The sequence below is a fragment of the Chlorocebus sabaeus genome, chromosome 11 (genome assembly GCF_047675955.1).
Source record: "Chlorocebus sabaeus isolate Y175 chromosome 11, mChlSab1.0.hap1, whole genome shotgun sequence".
Taxonomy (NCBI): domain Eukaryota; kingdom Metazoa; phylum Chordata; class Mammalia; order Primates; family Cercopithecidae; genus Chlorocebus; species Chlorocebus sabaeus.
Window position 1 is genome coordinate 46,017,800 of NC_132914.1, and position 19,479 is coordinate 46,037,278.

Sequence of the window (19,479 nt, forward strand, 5' to 3'; positions counted from 1 at the left end):
CAGAATTTTTATCCCGGGTCTGGAACTAAGTCCAGGGATTCTTTTCACTTATGCTACCACTGGTGATAAATATAAGATGTGTTCATTGGGGCAGGCTAGCAAAACCAGTATCTCGGACCTTGACTCCATAAAGGCTTATGTTCATACAAGTCACAGCGTGGTAACAAGTTGGTTGGGGCCAGAGGGTGGGGTCTGTACTTCTTGCATTCATTGAAGGACCAGGCTTCTTGCATTTGGTGGTTCTACCATGCCCTGAGGCCTTGGTAATGTAGCCAAATCTGTGGCCCTCACATAAGGGAGGCTAGCTGTGGTTAACTTGTCAGAGATATTAGGGGCCAGTCCTGGAAGTGCTGTGTATCATTTTCACCCCAATGCCTTAGCGGGAATTTATGCGCATGGTTACATGGCCCCACCCAGCAGGGTGGCTGGGAAGTAAAGTATGTGTGCCTCCTAGAAAAGGAAATGGGGGCTGGTGGACACAGCCTTGCCTCTGTCACGCAGAGTTAAATTGAACATAACCAAGTACCTAAACCTGACTTTACCTGAAAAGAATGTTTGGAAAGAACCAATAGATATTATAATAGCTCAAACTCTCCTCGACTGTTTTGGGAAACAAATCAGTGTGAGATTGTTTCCTTAAAAAAAAAACAAAAAACAAAACAAAAAAAAAGGCCAGGCGCAGTGGCTTATGCCTGTAATTCGAGCACTTTGGGAGGTCGTGGCGGGCGGATCACGAGGTCAGGAGTTCAAAACCAGCCTGGCCAGCATAGTGAACCGCCGTTTCTACTAAAAATACCAAAATTAGCTGGGCATGGTGGTGCGTGCCTGTAGTCCCAGCTACTCGGGAGGCTGAGGCAGGAGAATCACCTGAACCCAGGAGGTGGAAGTTGCAGTGAGCGGAAATTGTGCCATTGTACTCCAGCTTGGACAGCAGAGTGAGACTTCGTCTCAAAAAAAAAAAAAAGAGGCTAAATGTATACCATTTCTTTGTATCAGAATCTTTTCTTTTTAAAAATAACTTGTAATTTTAAATTTGTGTAGTTACATAATAGGTGAATGTCTTTATGGGGTACACAAGATATTTTGATGCAGGTATGCGATGCATGATAATCACATCATGGAAATCAGGTATCCATCCCCTCAAACATTTATCCTTTGTGTCACAAACAATCCAATTATACTCTTTTAGTTACTTTAAAATGTACAGTTATTATTGACTATAGTCACCCTGTTGTTCTATTAAATACTAGGTCTTATTGATTCATTCAAACTATTTTTTGTACCCATTAACCATCCTCACTGTCCCCATTCCCCCATTACCCTTCCCAGCCCCTGGGAAGCATCCTTCTACTCTCTATCTCCAGGGGTTCAATTGTTTTGATTTTTAGATCCTCCAAATAAGTGAAAACTTGTGATGTTTGTCTTTCTGTGTCTGGCTTATTTCACTTAACATAATGACTTCCAGTTCCATCCATGTTGTTGCAAATGACTAAATCTCATTCTTTTTTTATGGCTGAATAGTGCTCCATTGTGTATAAGTACCACTTATTCTTTATTCATTCATCTGTTGATGGACACTTAAATTGCTTCCAAATCTTGGCTATGGTGAATAGAGCTGCAACAAACATGGGAATGCAGATATCTCTTTGATAAACTGATTTCCTTTCTTTTAGGTATATACCCAGCAGTGGGATTGCTGGATCATATGGGAGCTCAATATTTAGTTTTTTTGAGGAATCTCCAAACTGTTCTCCCTAGTAGTTATACTAATTTACATTCCCACTAGCAGTGTATGAGGGTTCCCTTTTTTCTACATCCTTACCAGCGTTTGTTATTGCCTGTCTTTTGAATATAAGCCTTTTTAACTGGAGTGAGATGATATTTCACTGGAGTTTTGATTTGCATTTCTCTGATGATCAGTAATATTGAGCACCTTCTCATACATCTGTTTTTCATTTGTGTGTATTCTTTTGAGAAATGTCTATTCAAATCTTTTGCCTACTTTTTAACCAGAGTATTAGATTTTTTTCCTATAGAGTTGCTTGAGATCCTTATATATTCTGGTTATTAATCCCTTATCAGATGAGTAGTTTGCAAATATTTTCTCCCATTCTGTGTGTTGTCTTTTCAATTTGTTGATTGCTTCTTTTGCTGTGCAGAAGCTTTTTAACTTGATGTGACCCCGTTTGTCCATTTTTGCTTTGGTTTTCAGTACTTGTACAGAACCTTGTCTTAAACATCACAAGGAATAAATGCAAAATGTCCTTATATTATGCTTTGGTGTGCCATCTCTTTAGTTGTCAATTAACAAACTCTGCAAGGTGTAGATCTGCATGGGTTCAGGGACATTAAGTGAGCCAACAGGCGCAATCAGGAATTGAGCCCTAGTCTGACTTCTCACCAGGTGCACCTTTCACCAGAGTGGTACCTTACCTTTTACAGAAATTATAAGGACAAGTACAAACTCCTATGCAATGTTACAGCAGGGATTAATTAAATATGCATTGAGTAGCAGGCAGATGATTCCATCTTTTTCAGACTTTCTGATGGAGGAGTTTCCAGATCAGCTTTGAAGGTGAAATGTAGGAAGGGCATCCCATATAGCATCAGAAGGCAGAAATGGACATGCTGTGGCATGTTGTGGAATGAAGAACACCCATATGTGGGGGTGTCGGTCTAGAGTAGAGAAGAAACAGGGAAATTGATAGAATAGTGGATGAAGGTAGTGGATGAATAATTTTTTATTTGCTATATCAGGTGATAGGGAGTTGTTATATTTGTGTTTAAAAGGAAGTGATACACCTGATGGTCCTAATTATATCTTTGTAAGGAGACTTGGTGGTCCTGGGCTGCTCTGTTGATGGAATTCTGGTAACTGGAATGAGTCGGGCACACAGGTGGATTCTAATGTGTGGAATACAGAGTTCCTTGGGACATAGCAGCATTCTTCCTGCAGCTGTTGGTCACAAGTAGATATAGGGTATGACTGTGAGAGTGAGTGGCTGCAGTGGTGAACATAATCATTTAAGGTAAAATAAAGCCAAGGAACTGAGAGACTAGAGTGCTAGCAGGGATGGGGTTCAAAATATTTAACAACCACTACTAGCATGGCATGGACCCGTCAAAATAGACGTAGCCCATAATGCTGGTGCAGGGTCCTGCAGGCACCTTGTTGTGTTAGATGATTACTTTTTGTTTCTGAATTGTGAAGAGATCTGTTGAATCCTGATGAGGGGCTAGAGCATTAAGGCATGACATTGAAGAAGATTGACAGTGGCTATGAAAATATTTCAGTATTTTAGCAAGGAATACAATTATACTTGCACATACTCATATGCAGGAGATGCATTGTCCACGTGGATGTTGAAGTCACTAGGAATAATGAAGGCATTATGGAGAGAAGGATAGTAAGCCAGTTGATGGAGTCTTAAATGAAAGGTGACCAGGAGTATTGTAGGTAATAATAACAAGGAGGAGTGTGTGTGGAATAGTTTGATGGCGTGTGCTTCAATGCAGCTGGACGTTATTTAGAGAGGAAGGATGAAAATGGTACTTGAAGCAGCAATGAAGAGAAAAGAGAACATTTACTGCACTTGTAACTCTCGGTGATATAAAGCAATGGCTTTCAAATATATGTATATAGTTGGGTGCAGTGGTTCATGCCTGAAATCCTACTTACTTGGAAGGCTGAGGCAGGAGGATAGCTTGGGGCTAGGAGCTTGAGACCAGCCTGAGCAACATAGCAAGACTCCGCCTCTAAAGCAAATTAGCTGGACTTAATGGTGTGCACCTGCAGTTCTAATTACTTGAGCAGCTGAGATGAGAGGATCACTTGAGCTCAGGAGTTCAAGGTTAGAGTAAGCTACAATTGCACCATTGCATTCCAGCCTGAGCAGCTGAGCAAGACCTCGTGTCTAAAAATAAATAATTTTTAAAACCCACAAATACATGTGCATATATATGTGTGTTCAAAGTATATATTGTGATATACAGCAAGAAATACTTTTATTTTTATTTTATTTTATTGAGACAGAGTTTCGCTCTTGTTGCCCAGGCTGGACTGGAGTGCAGTGGCGTGAACTTGGCTCACTGCAACCTCTACCTCCCAGGTTCAAGTGATTCTCCTGCCTCAGCCTCTGAAGTAGCTGGGATTACAGGCGTGTGCCACCATGCCCAGCTAATTTTCTATTTTTAATAGAGACAGGGTTGACAATGTTGGTCAGGCTGGTCTTAAACTCCTGACCTCAGATGATCCACCCACCTCATCCTCCCAAAGTGCTGGGATTACAGGTGTGAGCCACCGCACCCGGCCAAAAAATACATTTAGATTATGATCCAGCACACCCATCATTTATTTAATTGAAACAAAATTTTCATAAAACAATGTTTAACTACATACAGTATATGCTGAAGTTTTATATTGTTACTTGATTTAAAGTTTTCTGTTAACTATCCACTAAATTAATTTCACAACTCACTAGTGGGTTGCAATCCACCATTTGAAAAGCCTTTATTATATAGATTGTAGGATTTAAAAATTGCCACCTCTTTCGAGGGCTGAAAGGGAAGCATGCTATTTCCATAAGAGAGAGCCAGGTTTCAGTTAGATAAAGGGGGTAAAAGAAACATCCATCATAGAAGTTGAAGGATATAGGGAATTGTATGGATGACTGACCCTGAATTACATAGGTTACAGTGGAAGGAGTAAGGGGTTGTGCTGGGGTTGGAGCCTGATTCATGTTAGGCAATGTAGGTGACTCTAACAGGGTAAGAATTTATATGATGAGGAATGATCTGGAGGGTAAGGCTTCTTGTGTGAGTATGGGAAGCAAAGATCTAGGGCATGATGGGATTAGTAGTCATCTAGTAAGGTGGATAATTAGTTCTAATTATAGACTGCTCTCTCGGTCAGCTAATCAGTGGTGAGGTGAGGTGCAGTGGTTGATTGGGCTGAGTAGAAGTTGTGTGGGTCATAGAATGAAGATGTCACTACAAGCGTGCTGAGCTCTGTCGGCCCTCTTTCAATCCTGTTGTGGACAGGTTAATGCTACAGGAGGGGTATATTTCCAGAAGTACCAGAGCTCTGAGGGTGGGTACCTTATATCATACTTGGCAATGGGGTTGGTAGTGGGAGTGGTATCAAGGCTTAAGAGGTTCTGTGGCCTACCCTTTTAATTGCTACTGTTCTTGATATTGAGGGAGAGGGAATGAGTGGCCTTACCAGAGGGTAACAGTTTCTTGTGGACTCTTTATGTAGGAAAATTTTAATTTAAAAAAGCAGCACTAAATTAAGAAGTAGGCAGGAGTTGTGGTAGAAAGTTCAGGAGTTCGAGACCAGCCTGACCAACGTGGAGAAACTCCATCTCTACTAAAAATACAAAATTAGCCAGGCATGGTGGTGCATGCCTGTATTCCCAGCTACTCGGGAGGCTGAGGCAGGAGAATCACTTGAACCTTGGAGGCGGAGGTTGCGGTGAGCCAAGATCGTGCCATTGCATGCCAGCCTGGACAACAAGAGCAAAACTATGTCTCACAAAAAAGAAAGAAAAAGAAAAGAAAAGAAATAGCACTAAGTTAAGAACCAAAGGCTTTGTTTTTGATCTTGGCTATGTCTCTGGGTGACAGATTAGATCCTTAACCTCATCTATCAAATAGATATGTCATTCTTCTTTTCCTTAAAAGCTGTTATGATGACCAAATTAAGAAAAAATAGGCCGGGTATGGTGGCTCACACCTATGATCCCAGCATTTTGGGAGGCCAGGGCAGGCGGATCACCTGAGGTCAGGAGTTCGAGACCAGCCTGGCCAACATAACGAAACCCTGTCTCTGCTAAAAATAAAAAAATTATGTGGGCGTGGTGGCAGGTGCCTGTAATCCCAGCTACTTGCAAGCTGAGGCAGGAGAATCACTTGAACCCAGGAGGCGAGATGTTACAGTGAGCCGAGATGGTACCACTGCACTCCAGCCTGGGTGACAGAACAAGACTCTGTCTCAAAAAAAGAAGAAGAAAGAAAAAAGAAAAAGTATAGGCATGTGATATGAGTTTATAAAGCCCAATTCAAATGTAAGATGTTGGCAATGGGCATTACTTGGTAGAAATAATTTGTAGTCGGTGTAGATAGTGAACCCTAGGCAGCTGTCAGTGACAGGATTTAAAGATTCTTTTGATAGTGGGACACGACACAGAGACACTTGGATAGATTAAAGGCAGATCTCTTTGTTATGTATAGCTCCAAAGCAGAGAAGGTTGCCATGCAGGGCCACGTAGAGGGTTGCACCCAAGGACAAAGAAACTTCATGCTGGAGCTGCAGGAGGCTTATGTATGGCAAACAGGATGGCGTTAGCAAGGTATCTTGGGTTTCCCAGTGATTAGATATTTTGAATAATTCTGTGGCCTAAAGAAAGAGAGGGCTGGGCTGGGCACGGTGGCTCATGCCTGTAATCCCAGCACCAGCACTTTGGGGGCCCGAAGTGGGCAGATCACGAGGTCAGGAGAATGAGACCATCCTGGCTAACATGGTGAAACCCCGTCTCTACTAAAAATACAAAAAATTAGCTGGGCGTGGTGGTAGGTGCCTGTAGTCCCAGCTACTTGGGAGGCTGAGGCAGGAGAATGGTGTGAACCCAGGAGGTGGAGCTTGCAGTGAGCTGAGATTGCGCCACTGCACTCCAGTCTGGGCAACAGAGCAAGACTCCATCTCAAAAGAAAAAAGAAAGAGAGGGCTGGTCTTGGGTGTTAAGGATTTGGGGACCTCTGGCAGATGGGTACTGTATATTTTAACTTAGGAGTGTTAGAGCCTGATAAGGGAAGTAGTTGGGCTAGGAGCTTGCTACACTGTTCTCAAGAGTAACTGAGAGTTCATGACATCAAGACTGGGTCAAGACAGCACTTGTGAAATATGTTATACTAGGACAACTTCTAAGTGGTGTAATTTCAAATTGTCATTTTTTAAAATAGCACAAAAACTTGCTCTAAGCAGACTTATTTGCTTCATCTTCTATTTTCATATAAGCATTTTGTTGAACATTGCATTTTAGTATGCTACAGAAAACATACTCTTTAATTCTGTCATCTATGACTTAAAAATATTTTAAGTAGGCCATATTGTTGCATCATTATAGACAAATACCTGGCACCATCTAGGACCCAGTGGCAGAAAGAGTTAGAAGCTGGGTTAAATTATGAGATCATAAATACTTATTGCATATAATGGTTGGAATGATAGTCTCAAAGTTGTTTTCCATATCCGTTTAGGATTATTTTCTTACTGTAGAGCTGTGGTAGTAGTTTTAAGATGTTCTCTAGTTGAGATAGGAAAAACCAAAGTGATTTTTCCTACTCTCTACTCTCAGTCACTGAGTGCAATACTTCTGACACCAGATTTGTAGGTTTTTTCCCTACACACCAAGCATTTCTCAAGTGTATACCAGTGGTCATCCCGTAATTTGTGTTAGCAATGCTGGCACAATCTTCCAGGAGATAACATCAGATCCCACAGCTTAAGGGCTCAGTCCCATAAGACTGACCACTTTAGATGCCAATTGAAAGCTCCAAGTTTTGACCTGTGCTTCTGACTGGCTATACATCTCCTCAAGAACAAAAATCTTTCTTCTTTAGAGATTATTTCTCTATTTCCCAAGCAGCAGAATCACGTATCTTTTTCTTTCCCTAAGACATACTTTTCCTTCTTTTTTTTTTGGCCTCAACATCCTCTGCAGAGCTGTTTTTACTTCCTGGTTCACTATAGATGAGACTATAGATGAGAGGGTTCACCAAGGACGTGATCACACTGTACTGAACACAGACCACTTGCCCCAACACCGAGCCTGAAGTAGAGTCTGGGTGTCTGAAAAAAGCTATCCCATAGAATGAGAGAACCACAGTGAGATGGCAAGAGCATGCGGAGAAGGCTTTGCCTTGGCCCTCAGAGGAGCGGATGCTCAGTATGACAGATGTGATTCTAGAGTAAGAGAAGAAGGTTAGGGAAAGTGTCAGTAGCCCCCAGAATGCCCATGACACAGCTAGAAGAATCTCATTGACAGTGGGATCAGTGTAGGACAGAGGGAAGAATGGAGGCAGCTTACAGCTAAAATGGGGATGATGTCAGACCTACAGAAATGTAACTTGTGGATGAAAAGACTGTACATCAAGGAAATCAGAAATCCCGCTACCCAAGCAATGCTCTCAATCACCATACAGAGAGGTCTGTTCATGACCATGGTATAGACCACAGGGTGGCAGATGGTAGCGTAGTGATCACAGGCCATGGCAGAGAGCAGACAAGCTTCTGTTCCCCCAGAGAGAGTGAAAAAGAAACTCGGTGAGGCAGCCCCACATTGAGATGTTTTTCTTTTGAGAGGAAATTTTGTAGCATCTTGGGCACAGTAACTAGGAGTAGCTGAGATTCAGAAAGGACAGATGTCCAAGGAAGAAGTACATGGGTCTATGCAGGTGAGAATCAGCCCTGATCTCCAGGATCATTACCAGCTTCCCTGTCAAAGTCAGGAGATGAATCACCAGGATTAGCACAAAGAGCATGGTCTGGATCTCGGCATCACTGGAAAATTCCAGAAGGACAAACTCAGGACTAACATTGACATTTATTATGGTTGCTTCCCTCAAAAGAAATGAATGGTTCTCTACTTGGCAGGGCATTCATCTGAGTCATTCTCACTGAACAGGAGTTTTCTACTTAACAGATGAGTATACCTCTTACCTATGGCCCAAAATGGGAAACTTGGGATAAGGAAGTGTCATCTTAAATACAATCTCCTCACTTGCCCTTCTTTCCTACCTTCTAGCACTGTCTCTGCATGATCTTGAAGCCTTCACTCTATACCTCCATCACTCTTTAGTAAAAGTACCAAGTGCATACGAATCAGGTATGTCCTGGAGTCAAAATGAGACAAACCGCCCCAGTGGCAAAGCCTAGAAAATCTTCTCTGGGTAAGCGTTGGGAGGCCTATGGGAAAATGATTCCTTCTCAGAATGGTAAGATCATAGACTCACACTATGTAAGGATATTTACATATTATACTTTAATCCCTTCATTTTTCAAATGAAGAGAATGCATTGCCTATGGTCTCATAGCAAAGTGAGGACTAGGTTGGGACTAAAACCAGTCAAGGTTGAAACTAGAACCAGGTGTTTCAGCTAGTCTTGTACGCATCCAAGTGCATCATACTTCGTGGTTTTGAATTGTTAGAGCTGAGTCTTGTGTGGTTAGTGGATCATGTGCAACTTTGCTAGTAGGGAGTTCGCCTCTTAAATTTTTTCCTTCAGCTCCCCATACATCTAAATATTTTGTGAGGAGATACATTGAAAGGGTAAGTCTGGCTCCGTGAATATCCCATCTGTATAGCTGCAAAGTATCCTGATTTAGAAGGGTCCTGGGCTCTGGCTCTGTTTACTTTTTTTTTTTTTTTAGACAGAGTCTTACCATGTTGCCCAGGCTGGAGTGCAGTGGCGCAATCATGGCTCACTGCAGCCTTGACCTCCTGGGCTTGAGTGATCTTGCTGCCTCAGCCTCCTGAGTAGCTGGGACTACAGGTATGTACCACCATGCCCAGAAACTTTTTTTTTTTTTTTTCACTTTTTCCACATCACTTTTTTTTTTTTTTTTTTTTAATTTATTTATTATTATTATACTTTAAGTTGTAGGGTACATGTGCATAACGTGCAGGTTTGTTACATATGCATACTTGTGCCATGCTGGTGTGCTGCACCCATCAACTCGTCATTTACATCAGGTATAACTCCCAGTGCAATCCTTCCCCCCTACCCCCTCCCCATGATAGGCCCCGGTGTGTGATGTTCCCCTTCCCGAGTCCAAGTGATCTCATTGTTCAGTTCCCACCTATGAGTGAGAACATGCGGTGTTTGGTTTTCTGTTCTTGTGATAGTTTGCTAAGAATGATGGTTTCCAGCTGCATCCATGTCCCTACAAAGGACACAAACTCATCCTTTTTTATGGCTGCATAGTATTCCATGGTGTATATGTGCCACATTTTCTTAATCCAATCTGTCACTGATGGACATTTGGGTTGATTCCAAGTCTTTGCTATTGTGAATAGTGCTGCAATAAACATATGTGTGCATGTGTCTTTATAGCAGCATAATTTATAATCCTTTGGGTATATACCCAGTAATGGGATGGCTGGGTCATATGGTACATCTAGTTCTAGATCCTTGAGGAATCGCCATACTGTTTTCCATAATGGTTGAACTAGTTTACAATCCCACCAACAGTGTAAAAGTGTTCCTATTTCTCCACATCCTCTCCAGCACCTGTTGTTTCCTGACTTTTGAATGATCGCCATTCTAACTGGTGTGAGATGGTATCTCATTGTGGTTTTGATTTGCATTTCTCTGATGGCCAGTGATGATGAGCATTTTCTCATGTGTCTGTTGGCTGTGTGAATGTCTTCTTTTGAGAAATGTCTGTTCATATCCTTTGCCCGCTTTTTGATGGGGTTGTTTGTTTTTTTCTTGTAAATTTGTTTGAGTTCTTTGTAGGTTCTGGATATTAGCCCTTTGTCAGATGAGTAGATTGCAAAAAATTTTCTCCCATTCTGTAGGTTGCCTGTTCACTCTGATGGTAGTTTCTTTTGCTGTGCAGAAGCTCTTTAGTTTAATGAGATCCCATTTGTCAATTTTGGCTTTTGCTGCTGTTGCTTTTGGTGTTTTAGACATGAAGTCTTTGCCCATGCCTATGTCCTGAATGGTACTACCTAGGTTTTCCTCTAGGATTTTTATGGTATTAGGTCTAACATTTAAGTCTCTAATCCATCTTGAATTAATTTTCGTATAAGGAGTAAGGAAAGGATCCAGTTTCAGCCTTCTACTTATGGCTAGTCAATTTTCCCAGCACCATTTATTAAATAGGGAATCCTTTCCCCATTTCTTGTTTCTCTCAGGTTTGTCAAAGATCAGATGGCTGTAGATGTGTGGTGTTATTTCTGAGGACTCTGTTCTGTTCCATTGGTCTATCTCTCTGTTTTGGTACCAGTACCATGCTGTTTTGGTTACTGTAGCCTTGTAGTATAGTTTGAAGTCAGGTAGTGTGATGCCTCCAGCTTTGTTCTTTTGACTTAGGATTGTCTTGGAGATGCGGGCTCTTTTTTGATTCCATATGAACTTTAAAGCAGTTTTTTCCAATTCTGTGAAGAAGCTCATTGGTAGCTTGATGGGGATGGCATTGAATCTATAAATTACCTTGGGCAGTATGGCCATTTTCATGATATTGATTCTTCCTATCCATGAGCATGGTATGTTCCTCCATTTGTTTGTGTCCTCTTTTATTTCACTGAGCAGTGGTTTGTAGTTCTCCTTGAAGAGGTCCTTTACATCCCTTGTAAGTTGGATTCCTAGGTATTTTATTCTCTTTGAAGCAATTGTGAATGGAAGTTCATTCCTGATTTGGCTCTCTGTTTGTCTGTTACTGGTGTATAAGAATGCTTGTGATTTTTGCACATTGATTTTGTATCCTGAGACTTTGCTGAAGTTGCTTATCAGCTTAAGAAGATTTTGGGCTGAGACAATGGGGTTTTCTAAATATACAATCATGTCATCTGCAAACAGGGACAATTTGACTTCTTCTTTTCCTAACTGAATACCCTTGATTTCTTTCTCTTGCCTAATTGCCCTAGCCAGAACTTCCAACACTATGTTGAATAGGAGTGGTGAGAGAGGGCATCCCTGTCTTGTGCCAGTTTTCAAAGGGAATTTTTCCAGTTTTTGCCCATTCAGTATGATATTGGCTGTGGGTTTGTCATAAATAGCTCTTATTATTTTGAGGTACGTTCCATCAATACCAAATTTATTGAGCGTTTTTAGCATGAAGGGCTGTTGAATTTTGTCAAAAGCCTTTTCTGCATCTATTGAGATAATCATGTGGTTCTTGTCTTTGGTTCTGTTTATATGCTGGATTATGTTTATTGATTTGCATATGTTGAACCAGCCTTGCATCCCAGGGATGAAGCCCACTTGATCATGGTGGATAAGCTTTTTGATGTGTTGCTGAATCCGGTTTCCCAGTATTTTTTTGAGGATTTTTGCATCGATGTTCATCAGGGATATTGGTCTAAAATTCTCTTTTTTTGTTGTGTCTCTGCCAGGCTTTGGTATCAGGATGATGTTGGCCTCATAAAATGAGTTAGGGAGGATTCCCTCTTTTTCTATTGATTGGAATAGTTTCAGAAGGAATGGTACCAACTCCTCCTTGTACCTCTGGTAGAATTCAGCTGTGAATCCATCTGGTCCTGGACTTTTTTTGGTTGGCAGGCTATTAATTATTGCCTCAATTTCAGAGCCTGCTATTTGTCTATTCAGGGATTCAACTTCTTCCTGGTTTAGTCTTGGAAGAGTGTAAGTGTCCAGGAAATTATCCATTTCTTCTAGATTTTCCAGTTTATTTGCGTAGAGGTGTTTATAGTATTCTCTGATGGTAGTTTGTATTTCTGTGGGGTCGGTGGTGATATCCCCTTTATCATTTTTAATTGCGTCGATTTGATTCTTCTCTCTTTTCTTCTTTATTAGTCTCGCTAGTGGTCTGTCAATTTTGTTGATCTTTTCAAAAAACCAACTCCTGGATTCATTGATTTTTTGGAGGGTTTTTTGTGTCTCTATCTCCTTCAGTTCTGCTCTGATCTTAGTTATTTCTTGCCTTCTGCTAGCTTTCGAATGTGTTTGCTCTTGCTTCTCTAGTTCTTTTAATTGCGATGTTAGAGTGTCAATTTTAGATCTTTCCTGCTTTCTTTTGTGGGCATTTAGTGCTATAAATTTCCCTCTACACACTGCTTTAAATGTGTCCCAGAGATTCTGGTATGTTGTATCTTTGTTCTCATTGGTTTCAAAGAACATCTTTATTTCTGCCTTCATTTCGTTATGTACCCAGTAGTCATTCAGGAGCAGGTTGTTCAGTTTCCATGTAGTTGAGCGGTTTTGATTGAGTTTCTTAGTCCTGAGTTCTAGTTTGATTGCACTGTGGTCTGAGAGACAGTTTGTTATAATTTCTGTTCTTGTACATTTGCTGAGGAGTGCTTTACTTCCAATTACGTGGTCAATTTTGGAGTAAGTACGATGTGGTGCTGAGAAGAATGTATATTCTGTTGATTTGGGGTGGAGAGTTCTATAGATGTCTATTAGGTCTGCTTGCTGCAGAGATGAGTTCAATTCCTGGATATCCTTGTTAACTTTCTGTCTCGTTGATCTGTCTAATGTTGACAGTGGAGTGTTGAAGTCTCCCGTTATTATTGTATGGGAGTCTAAGTCTCTTTGTAGGTCTCTAAGGACTTGCTTTATGAATCTGGGTGCTCCTGTATTGGGTGCATATATATTTAGGATAGTTATCTCTTCCTGTTTAATTGATCCCTTTACCATTATGTAATGGCCTTCTTTGTCTCTTTTGATCTTTGAGGGTTTAAAGTCTGTTTTATCAGAGACTAGGATTGCAACCCCCGCTTTTTTGTGTTCTCCATTTGCTTGGTAAATCTTCCTCCATCCCTTTATTTTGAGCCTATGTATGTCTCTGCATGTGAGATGGGTCTCCTGAATACAGCAGACTGATGGGTCTTGACTCTTTATCCAGTTTGCCAGTCTGTGTCTTTTAATTGGAGCATTTAGTCCATTTACATTTAAGGTTAAGATTGTTATGTGTGAACTTGATCCTGCCATTATGATATTAACTGGTTATTTTGCTCGTTAGTTGATGCCGTTTCTTCCTAGCCTCGATGGTCTTTACATTTTGGCATGTTTTTGCAATGGCTGGTACCGGTTGTTCCTTTCCATGTTTAGTGCTTCCTTCAGGGTCTCTTGTAAGGCAGGCCTAGTGGTGACAAAATCTCTAAGCATTTGCTTATCTGTAAAGGATTTTATTTCTCCTTCACTTATGAAACTTAGTTTGGCTGGATATGAAATTCTGGGTTTAAAATTCTTTTCTTTAAGAATGTTGAATATTGGCCCCCACTCTCTTCTGGCTTGGAGAGTTTCTGCTGAGAGATCTGCTGTTAGTCTGATGGGCTTCCCTTTGTGGGTAACCCGACCTTTCTCTCTGGCTGCCCTTAAGATTTTTTCCTTCATTTCAACTTTGGTGAATCTGGCAATTATGTGTCTTGGAGTTGCTCTTCTCGAGGAGTATCTTTGTGGCGTTCTCTGTATTTCCTGGATTTGGATGTTGGCCTGCCCTACTAGGTTGGGGAAGTTCTCCTGGATGATATCCTGAAGAGTGTTTTCCAACTTGGTTCCATTTTCCCCCTCACTTTCAGGCACCCCAATCAGACGTAGATTTGGTCTTTTTACATAATCCCATACTTCTTGCAGGCTTTGTTCATTTCTTTTTCTTCTTTTTTCTTTTGGTTTCTCTTCTCGCTTCATTTCATTCATTTGATCCTCAATTGCTGATACTCTTTCTTCCAGTTGATCGAGTCGGTTACTGAAGCTTGTGCATTTGTCACGTATTTCTCGTGTCATGGTTTTCATCTCTTTCATTTCGTTTATGACCTTCTCTGCATTAATTACTCTAGCCATCAATTCTTCCACTTTTTTTTCAAGATTTTTAGTTTCTTTGTGCTGGGTATGTAATTCCTCCTTTAGCTCTGAGAAGTTTGATGGACTGAAGCCTTCTTCTCTCATCTCGTCGAAGTCATTCTCCGTCCAGCTTTGATCCGTTGCTGGCGATGAGCTGTGCTCCTTTGCCGGGGGAGATGTGCTCTTATTTTTTGAATTTCCAGCTTTTCTGCCCTGCTTTTTCTCCATCTTTGTGGTTTTATCTGCCTCTGGTCTTTGATGATGGTGATGTACTGATGGGGTTTTGGTGTAGGTGTCCTTCCTGTTTGATAGTTTTCCTTCTAACAGTCAGGATCCTCAGCTGTAGGTCTGTTGGAGATTGCTTGAGGTCCACTCCAGACCCTGTTTGCCTGGGTATCAGCAGCAGAGGCTGCAGAAGATAGAATATTTCTGAACAGCGAGTGTACCTGTCTGATTCTTGCTTTGGAAGCTTCCTCTCAGGAGTATACTCCACCCTGTGAGGTGTGGGGTGTCAGACTGCCCCTAGTGGGGGATGTCTCCCAGTTAGGCTACTCAGGGGTCAGGGACCCACTTGAGCAGGGAGTCTGTCCCTTCTCAGATCTCAACCTCCGTGTTGGGAGATCCACTGCTCTCTTCAAAGCTGTCAGACAGAGTCGTTTGCATCTGCAGAGCTTTCTGCTGCGTTTGTTATTGTTTACTGTGCCCTGTCCCCAGAGGTGGAGTCTACAGAGACAGGCAGGTTTCCTTGAGCTGCTGTGAGCTCCACCCAGTTCGAGCTTCCCAGCAGCTTTGTTTACCTACTTAAGCCTCAGCAATGGCGGGCGCCCCTCCCCCAGCCTCGCTGCTGCCTTGCCGGTAGATCACAGACTGCTGTGCTAGCAATGAGGGAGGCTCCGTGGGTGTGGGACCCTCCCAGCCAGGTGTGGGATATGATCTCCTGGTGTGCCTGTTTGCTTAAAGCGCAGTATTGGGGTGGGAGTTAACCGGATTTTCCAGGTGTTGTGTGTCTCAGTTCCCCTGGCTAGGAAAAGGGATTCTCTTCCCCCTTGCGCTTCCCAGGTGAGGCAATGCCTCGCCCTGCTTCAGCTCTCGCTGGTCAGGCTGCAGCAGCTGACCGGCACCAATCGTCCGGCGCTCCCCAGTGAGATGAACCCAGTACCTCAGTTGAAAATGCAGAAATCACCGGTCTTCTGTGTCGCTCGCGCTGGGAGTTGGAGACTGGAGCTGTTCCTATTCGGCCATCTTGCTCGACAATCTCGACACTTTTTTTTTCATTTTTATTTTCTGTAGAGACAAGGTCTTGCTATGTTGCCCATGGTGGTCTTGAACTCTTGGGCTTAAGCCATCCACCTGCTATGGTCTCCCAAATTGCTGGATTTACAGGTACAAGCCTCCACGCCTGGCTTAGTAGGGAGTTCACTTAAATTATAATATATGCCAGTATTCCTTGGCTCTGACACCCAACCAATGGTCTCTATAGTTCTGTGTCAACTGCTACTGAAGTGGAAAGAGCACTAGTCTTAGAGTAAGGGGCTTAGTTTGTCCTGGCCCACACATTTTAGTGGGATCATCTGGGAAGAGTTCACTTTTTTAAGCCTTATTTATTTGTAAAACTGAGTAAATGAAATAAATACCCTTGTAAACCATATAGCCTATGATCTGCTGTACAAAAATAAAATTTATATATGTATGAACAAAGACTGACATTGAATTTTGAAAAATAGATTTCTCTACTGGGTATTAGGCTGATGGACATTTTTCTTTTTCTTTCTTTTAATTTATATATATTTAGAGGGTACAGTGAAGTTTTGTTACATGGATATATTGTGTAGTGGGGAAGCCTGGGCTCTTAGTGTAGCCATCACCTGAATAGTGTACATTTTACCCCTTAAGTAATTTCCCATCCTTTAGCCCCCTCCCACCCTCCTACCCTTCTGAGTCTCCGTTGTTATTTCTCTGATGTTGTAAAATTATTTTTTCATTGAACATATATATATATATATATATATATTTGTGTGCGTGTGTGCAGTAAAAAGGACTTGGAGATTTTCAGGAAATACCCAGCCTAGTTTTGTTTTCTCCAGAGATAAAAGGCAAAGGAGAAACCTGAATTGAAGTGAGAGAAAAGTGCTAGGGCAAAGGAAGCTGAACTTCTAAAGAAAAATTTGTCTCATGGTCTCTTCCCATCATCATTGGACATCTCAGTAGTTTGATTCCACTTGGGTACGTGTGACTGGACCAGATGCCCTCTTGAAATGCCCCAGACCTAGGATCCCAGAACACTGCCCCAACAGTGTTTACAAAGTCTATTAAACAGAATCCTGTATGCTCTGTGATAGCACTTCAGGGGCCACCATATGTGTTGAGGGGGTGAGGAGTTAGAGGGTGCCTCTCTGCCCTCATAGCCACCCCAATCGATTTGTCTCTCCTTTTACCTGTTTAATAATACTTAATTTGTGTAGTAGGATTTCATTGAAGCAAGGATTCCATGACTAAATCCCTTTCTAAAACTAGAACTTTAATGGCCAGAAGAAATAAAAATCTCTATCCCTATTCTCCACTCTCTTCATTTTTGATCCTCCAGGAAATCTCCCTCCTACTCTTCATCTGGCTGCTGCAGCTAGTAACACATTTTAAAATAAAAGGCTAACTTTTTTGGGGATCCAGAACTTGATACATAAAGAAACAGAATAGAAAGATTCCAGATGGAGGAAGGGCAGAAGCGTCAACCTTCTGGCTCAGCCATTACTTGGTTGACTGAGGTAGCAGTGTTTGACTTTGAGAAACACACATCCCTAATCGGTGTCCAGTTTCCTCCTGTGTAGGATATGGGGCTTGGACCTGTTGTTTTTGCAGATCCCTCCCGTTACATATGTCTGTATGCCTCTGGGTTTCTCTCACCAACCTTGCTGAGCAGAGGTGCTCTGGGTCTGACAGGTCTTCTGACTTCTGACCTGGGCTGCCTGCCATAGGGCACTGCTGCTGGAAGGAGACTTGGTTCCTGCAGCTGGAGTTGAGAGGCCTCCAGACAGACCCCAGGAAAAGTGGACTTTGCTTTCCAGTGAGTGATATGACCAGAGACAAGTACAGACAGGCAGCGACTTAAAGCCAAAGCGTTCAGGTATCTGCTGGCACAGGCATGGGTCTTTTTGGAGATGGCTGTCTTAAGACTTAGGATTTTCTCTTGTTTTATCACCTTTTACTCCCTCAGTCCTGAGGAAAACTCCTGATCAGTTTGTGTGATTTCTATTTCTTCTTTCGTCAAATCCCTGGGATCTTGTGCCAGGCAGGCCCTGGTGTGGGGTGGTAAGAAGGGGCCCCAGAGAGTCAGGAATTGCTCAGTGCTCATGGATGAGGTGGCATTAGCCAGAGCAAAGGGGCCTCTGGTCCCGGGACAGAGTGGCTACTGACATGGCTGTTACCAAGAGAAATCTGGCTAAGGACACAGGAGTGTAGAAAGCTCCTAGCCACAAATTCTACTAATTAAGAATCAAGGGATCAAGAAGCTCTGGAAAGGATTAGTCTTGTCTCTGATAGCTCTGATTCTGAACATGAGTTTGTGTATACCCATGCACACCTATACCTAGGTAAACACAGTTGAAAAGTTTCATTACTCCTATGATGCCATTTACTTTTTAACTACTATTGCTTCTCCAACTCTCAGCTTGGGCTCTTACCTCCTATTTCACAGAGATAATCTTCCTTTCCCTACTTTAGTTTTATTATATCTCCCTCTATATGTTGGACTTTACCACTGTTATTGCTCAAGTTTTTCCTATTTGAAAATGAAGTGGACAAAATTAGTAGCCCTTCCTCCTCTGGAGAGAGTTGGCTTCCCTCAAACCAGCCTTAGTTGTCCTGGGAATGGCAGGGAAATACCAGCTGTGCTAAAGAAACATGGTGAGTACAGACACAAGAAAGATGAAACCACAATTTTGGCTTACCTCTGTAAACTGGGAATTACTCTTCTGTAACAGGACTAAAGGGAAGCTAAGCATTGGGAGTATAAAAGAAAGCCTAGGCCAGGCACAGTGGCTCACATCTATAATTCCAGCACTTTTGGAGGCCAAGGTGGGCAGATCACCTGAGGTCAGGAGTTCGAGACCAGCCTGGCCAACGTGGTGAAACCCCATATCTACCAAAAATACAAAAATTAGCCAGGTGGGTGGCAGGTGCCGGTAATCCCAGCTACTCAGGAGGCTGAGGCAGGAGACTCACTTGAACCCGGGAGGCAGAGGTTGCAGTGAGCCAAGATCGGGTCATTGCACTCCAGCCTGGGTGACAGAGCGGGACCCTGTCTCAAAAATAAATGCATAAAAATAAAAATAAAGGCTATCCAACTCCAGGCTGTTTGATCCCCCAACTACTTCCTTGTCTTTGCTTCTCTTTATAGCCAGGTTTTTTTTTTTTTTTTTTTTTTTTGGAAGGATAATCTATGCCACAATCTCCTCCTTCACTTCTCAGTCCATTGTCATCTCTTTTTTTCTGCTACCTCTATCACCCCTAGGGACAATTCACTTACTATATTCAGAACACCAAGATATACATGAAGACTGCAGTTGATTGGTGAGCGTTGCTGGACTCAGGTGGAGAAGGCTTTGTCTTGGCCCCCAGAAGAGCAGATGCCCCAGTCAATTCTGGAGTAGGAAGAAAATATTTGGGATACTTTAAGATTCCCTGTGATATGGTTTAGATGTTTTGTCTTCTCCAAATCTCAGGTTGAAATGTGCCCTCCAGTGCTGGAAGTGGGCCTAGAAGGAGTTGTTTGGGTCATGGGGGCAGATTCCTTATGAATATCTTGGTGCTATCCTAGCAGTACTGAGTGAGTTCTCATTCTACGAGTTCACATAAGATCTGGTTGTTTAAAAGAGCCTGACATCTCCTTTCTTTCTTGCTCACTTTCACCATGTGACACACTGGCTCCCCTTCACCTTCCACCATCATTGTATG